This window comes from Macaca mulatta, chromosome X (genome assembly GCF_049350105.2).
Source record: "Macaca mulatta isolate MMU2019108-1 chromosome X, T2T-MMU8v2.0, whole genome shotgun sequence".
In the NCBI taxonomy this organism is placed as follows: domain Eukaryota; kingdom Metazoa; phylum Chordata; class Mammalia; order Primates; family Cercopithecidae; genus Macaca; species Macaca mulatta.
Genome location: NC_133426.1, coordinates 123,294,379 through 123,300,213, shown reverse-complemented (window position 1 = coordinate 123,300,213; position 5,835 = coordinate 123,294,379).

Genomic DNA, 5,835 nt, shown 5'->3' with positions numbered 1-5,835 from the left:
TGAAGAGAAAGTCAAGAAAATAATCTGTTGTACAATATTATTATAAAATAAAATATTTCAAAATACATTTAACCAATATGGTAAAGTATTTGTACACTGAAATGTATATGACATTGATGAAAAACATTGATGAATACACAGACATAAAAATACATTTTTGTTTTCATGAATTGTAAGAACTGATATTGTTAATATGTACTTACTGTCAAAAACAGTCTACAGAGTCAAAGCATTATCTATCAAAATTCTAATTGCATTCTTCACACACCCCAGGTCCCAGATGGCACAGTAGTTTTGTAAGCCCCTGAGAGCAGACCGGGTTCCATAGCCACTTCAAATGCCTGCAATCTGGAACACAGCACCACTGTGGCTGTCCAGGGCTATATCAGAGTTGCTGCCAAGAAGGAACACCTCCACCAGGACTCTCACCCATGGAGAAAGGAGAACAAGAGGAAACCAACATCTGAGGTTCCTAACAGGCTATGCGGTCATCACTGCCGCGAACTCTTTCAGCCTATGCCACTGAGGCACCTGCTGTATTCATTAACATTTACTGCAGCTGAGAGAGATGCACAGAGACTACATTACTGCACCAGCCCAAAACTGGAGCCACCTCACCTTAACCAGCTGGTATCATTTCACCCAAATGGAAATGAATATCTTTTCCCATAGAAGACAATCTAGGTTAAGAAAAGTTGACTGAATCATTGAATGTGCAGAAATCAACCTAGGGACCTATTAAACATGAGAAAATCAAAGAATCATGACATCACCAAAAAAACATAATAATTACCTATTAACTGATCCCAAAGAAATGCAGATTTTTGAATGGCCTGAGAAGAAATCCAAAATAATGATTCTTAAGGAACCTCAGCAAGATACAAAGAATGCTGATACACCATGTAATGATATTTGGGAAACTATTTGTGAGCTAAATAAGGCATGCAACAGAGAGTTGGAAATCATAAAAAGGAAACCAAATAGAAATCCTGGAGCTGAATAATACAATGAATGAAGTGAAAAATGCAATAGAAAGCTTCAATAGTATGCATGATCAAGCAGAAGAATCTGTGAATATTAAGACAGATCTTTCAGAATTATCCAATCAGAGAAAAAGAAAAAGAAAAAATAAATTAAAATGACTGAAGAAAGCATACAAGATTTGTGGGACACCATTAAGTGAAATAGTGTAGGTACTATAAAACTTCCAGAAGTGGCAGAGAAAGAGGCAGAAAACTTATTTAAAGGAATAATGGCAGAAAACTTGCCAAATCTTGATAGAAAAAAATGAATATATAGATCAATGAAGCATAAAGGTTCTCAAATACATTAAAGCCAAAGAGATCTCTGCAAAGGCACATCAAGATCAAGTCATCAAAAGTCAAAGATAAAGATAATTTTGAAAGCAGCAAGAGAAAAGTGACATGGCTCCATACAAGGGTATCCTTATATCAATCAGTGTATTTCTCAGCAGAAATCTTGCAGGCTAAGATCTAATAGTGTTATAGATCCAAAATGATGAAAGAAAAAACCTGCCAACTAAGAATACTATGTCTGGCAAAATTATCCCTAAGGAATGAAAAATGAATAAAGTTTATCTTAGACAAGCAAAAGCAGAGGAAGTTTATCACCAGCAGACCCATCTTATAAGACATCCTAACGATAATTTTTCAAGTTGAAAAAAAATGCTAATGAGTAACAGAAACATGTTAAATTATAAAATTCACTGTAAGTAAAGACACAAATTCAAAATACTCTAATACTTTAATGGTCATCTGTAAATCATTTATATCTCTAGTATAAAGGTTAAAAGACAAAACTGTTAAAAATAACAATAGCTACAATAAATTGTTAAGGGATATGCAATATAAAAAGATGTAAATCATGACATCAAAAACATTAAGTGTTGGGGAAGGAAAGTAAAATTGTGAAGATTTTGTATGTGATTTAATTTGATATCAGCTTAAAACAGACTATTATAAAACAGTAATCAATGAAATGTTGTCTATAGACAAAAGGCAGTCTACAGATTGGAAGAAAATATTTTCAAACCAGTTATCTGATAAAGGATTAAAATTCAAAGTATATAAGGAACTCTTACAACTCAACAGCAAAATAACAGATAAATTAATTTAAAAATTGGCAAAGGAGTTGAGTAAAAATTTTTCTGAACAAGACATATAAAGATGGCCAACTAGTACATACAAATGTGTTCAGCATCACTAATCATCAGGAATACGAAATTTTAAGACAATGATATAACATCTCACATATGTCAGAATGGATATTTTGAAATGGATAAGGAATTAGGGATGGCATATAGTAAAATGATTCTTTGTACACCTTTCAAAGTGTGAATGTAAATTGGTGCAACCATTATGGAAGCAGTGTGGAGGTTTCTATAATATTGGAAATATAACTATCATATTATCTAGCATTTTCTCTTCTGGGTATGTAGTCAAAGAAAATGAAATCAGCGTCACATAAAGATACATGCACTCCCATTTTCATTGCAGCATTATTCATAATAGCCAAGAAATGAACACAACCTAAGTGTCATTCATCAATAGATCAATGGATAAATAAATTGTAATATAATGGAATATTATTCAGTCTTAGGAAACAAGGAAATCCTACCACATGTGACAATGCGAATATTATGTTAAGTAAAATAAACCAGACATCAAAAGACAAATGCTGCATGATCTCATTTGTATGTTATACCTAAGAAAGTTAAACACATAGAAACAGAGTAGAAAGGTGATTATCATGGGTGGGGAATTGGGAGAAACTGGGAAATATTGGTCAAAAAGTAAAACATTGCAGTATGTAGAATTAATAGGTCTAGACATTTAATGTGAAGTATGATAAGTATAGTTAATGCTATTGTATTATATTCTAAAATGTTGCCAACAGAGTAGATTTTAGGTGCTCCTAACACATTAAATAAGGGGTAACTGTGAAGGGATGGATTTGTTAATTTGTGTAAATCTAATAATCATTTCACTATGTATATGCATGTGGAAACATCATGTTGTACACCTTAAATATATACAATTGATTAATTCAACATCTCTGTCTTCCTTAAGTAAGGTCTGTAGCATAAAATTTCTTCAGGTGAAGCATGTAATAATTGGCTTAACTTTCTGATGCAGAGGAGTGTTTGGTTATATTCTTGGGCCCTAAGATATAAATGTTTGGTTTTATTTCAAGTAGTGAGTGGATATTGAGCTGAATCCTAGAAGTGGAGATGGGACAGATTGCAAATGCCATGAGGGTAGAGGGATGGGTACAAGTTCTCTCTGGGGTTTTCTTCCTTCCTCAAAATTTCCAAAATGCTTGTTAAAGAAGGCAAAACCATTCCCCTCAATTTGAATTATTGCTAATTATTGAAAAAAATTAAAAACAATTTTTAAAACCAACATATAAAGTATTTTTGTAAGTTCAGGTATGATATCATTTAATCTTCACAATAATTCTCTAAAATGGATTACTATTTCCATTTTATAGATGATTAAATGAGGACAATAAAATAAGTATTTGATAATACTGATAGGTACTGCTAATTTGTTTAGCTAATTTTGGGCTAAAACTTTGAGGTAATTAGGACCTGGCCATGAATTCGATCTCTCTGTGGCACACTTTGCCTTTGCTTCACTCTATTTTTGAGTCACAGATTGCACTGTAACAACCTCCTCACCAGGTAGAATAGTCAGGATACTGTCGTTTTATCATCGAAATCTATCTTATAGAAATGTGTAAATTCGGTAGAAACTGATGGTGAATTTTATATTTACAAAAGCCTGGGTTCTGTTTATACAACTTGGTTCATTTTGTCTGTGTTTACCACAACTGGCAACCATATATAGCCACTAATCTATCAAATAACTTCTAAATTAAAGAAAACAGATGTTGCCTGCCTTAACATGACAGGAAACGGAGGGGTATCTTAAGAATAGAAGCTGTGTAACTCAACAAACATTTATTGACTGCCATTTATAAAACTGACCACATGCCAGGCACTGGGAACACACAACAATTGACCATAGCAATTGATCATATGCTAGGCACTGGGAACGCACAACAAACAAGAAACGGTTCTTACCATTAAATAGTTCACAATACAGTGTGAAAGACACACATGTAAACAATTCATTACAACACACTGGGATAATATGATAGTAAATATAGACAAAGGATATTAACATTAGATTGACATAGTATAGTAAAGAAAATAATTAACTTGAGGACAAGATTTTAAAAGAATGCAAGTGACATCTGAATATGACTTTGAGGGATGAGTAGGCATTTACCATGAAGATGAGAATGGGAAAAGACAGCAGAAAAACCATTCTGTTCAATTGTGCACAGCAGTGTATCGCATGTCTCTGACTTTTTGTGAGGAAATTACTTATTTTCAGTCTTAAAAATCTGGTTAAACTGCTTTATAAATAGTATAAATAAAGTTATTGTTCACGAAATCAATATAAGAAGAAATGTTAATCTAATTCTATGTGTTTTCAGAGAATGAATTATATTGTGCCTAGCAGTGTGCTAGCGATTATGAGAAATGATACACAATATTAAATTCCAAATAGGTCAGAAATGTCTCACATTGGCAGTTTCCAGGATTTTTGTCAGTACAGTATTTTATTATTACTCTCATTGCATTACTTGTAATAGTATTTTTGTTATTATACTGAATTTTGGATTACTAGAATTGAGTTTGTGCTACCTGTCATTTGAAAAATAATCAACTATAGTTACATACTATGTATCATTGTATCTAGAACAACTTTCCCATGACATTCTTTAGATCACTGACAGAAATGTCACTTTTCACAGCATAATTTTCCTTGTCAGGACTATTGGAAATATTTACTAAATGTCAATGTAAGGTTATGGCCTAATCCCTGGTTAGCACTATCAAAATAAAAGTACTTTTTAAAAGATGTAATGGGGGTGGGAAAGTGCAGGGATGGGAGTAATAAATGCTACATCTTTTAAGTTACTACACTTTAAACCAATTGAAGCACAGGGCAAAGTAGCCCAAAAGGTGATTATCATAATGTCAGCTACACTTTGATAAAGAAATACTAAAGAGCATGGGTTAGATTGCCTGGCAACAATTGACTTCCTATTATTGCATCCTAGAAGAATCGTAAGCACAACTAAACACTCCAGACCGTTCCTGACAAGTAAAGTAATTTAACCACTAACTTTCCTACATGAATGAAAACAGCAGAGTGTTCCTTCTCTGTAGTTAGATCCTCCCAGAGAAGTGTTGAAGCAAAATCAGGTAAATCATTCCTCCTCCTATAGAGAAAGCAGATGTATTACAGTAATTAATGTCCTTCCACATGGAAACATGAAGCTAAGGGAAAGGAGGTCCTCCCAACATGAATTACCAGAAAAATATGCATATATATATATATATATATGTGACAAAAATAAAACTAGACATACTATAATCAAGCTAAAAAGGTTCATAAAACTCCCATATTTATTGAGGATGGATTATCCTCATAAACTTAAAGACATTAGAGTAGAAAGATAACACACTGGAGATTTCCTGGCTTGGAAACTACAGTTGCTGTACTGTGTGTTATTGGATTAATTTCTATTCCTATTGTGCACCTTTTAATTAATCACTCAATTATTTTGGCTTTCTCCATGATAATAATAGCTCTTCACACACTGTGTTGCCAGCTTTCTTATGTAAGTTGACCCTGCTCTGGTTTTTTTTCTTAAAGAGATTACTTACTGTTTTAAGACTGTACTCTTCTTAGTACTTATTATATATCATGGATTAGTGCCTACAAGAAGCCAAGCTGC